The sequence below is a fragment of the Aspergillus ruber genome (genome assembly GCF_000600275.1).
Source record: "Aspergillus ruber CBS 135680 unplaced genomic scaffold scaffold00049, whole genome shotgun sequence".
Classification (NCBI taxonomy): Eukaryota; Fungi; Ascomycota; class Eurotiomycetes; order Eurotiales; family Aspergillaceae; genus Aspergillus; species Aspergillus ruber.
The window spans coordinates 1-843 of record NW_024467345.1 but is presented as its reverse complement, the minus strand read 5'-3'; positions in this window follow the sequence as shown (position 1 = coordinate 843).

The window sequence follows — 843 nt, the reverse complement described above, 5'->3', positions numbered from 1 at the left end:
GATCTCTCCATGCTCTTGCTGAGTCCCATTCTCTTCTTCAGTCCATTCCATGTCTTCTCTATTGTTCTTTGGGTTTGCTTTCATTTTACCAAGAAGCTCTTTCAAACTCAGTTGAATAACATGTGCCATGCATGGTACCCGAATAACTGGTGCTTGGTTTGGTATCTCAAGTGACTGAAGGGAGTCTTGGATACTTTCAGCCAATTTTGAGTTATTAGACGCATTATCAGTGGTGATGGTCAAGACCCGATTCTCAATTCTGTGCTTTTGCAGTAGGTCAAAGAGAACTGAGCCTAGATTGACTCCTGTATGTGTGCCATGAAGCGGTTCAAAACCAAGCAAAATCTCATGATAGTTCCAATCTGCGTCAATAAAGTAGCCCGTGATGGCCATAAAGGCCTGCTGAAAGGGTGAGGTCCAGCAATCTAATGCAATAGAGATTTTAGCCCCTGTGGGAAGTTTGTGAAGGAGATTGTGCTGTTGTGCTTCAACCATCTCTTGAAGGTGACGTTGGACTATATATGCAGAAGGGATTTCTGGTAAGGATGGCGAAAGTCGGGCCATCTCAATGAGGGCACGAAACTGCGGGTGCTCAACAAGTTGAAATGGTAATTGTAAGGCAGTAATGAATGTAATGAGTCTCTCCATCCAGGCTTGTGGAGTAAATGTAGGTTTTTGAGAGGCCAGATGTGCCTAAGATAAATAGAACTGTAAAGATAGAATGAACTAGGAGGAATAGATATATTGACATACCCCTTCTTGCATAAGTCTTCTGATGTCTTGTGAACGAGGTGCTACTCGCCGGCAATTAACCCCTTGCAAGAAATGTTTATTCATAGAGGA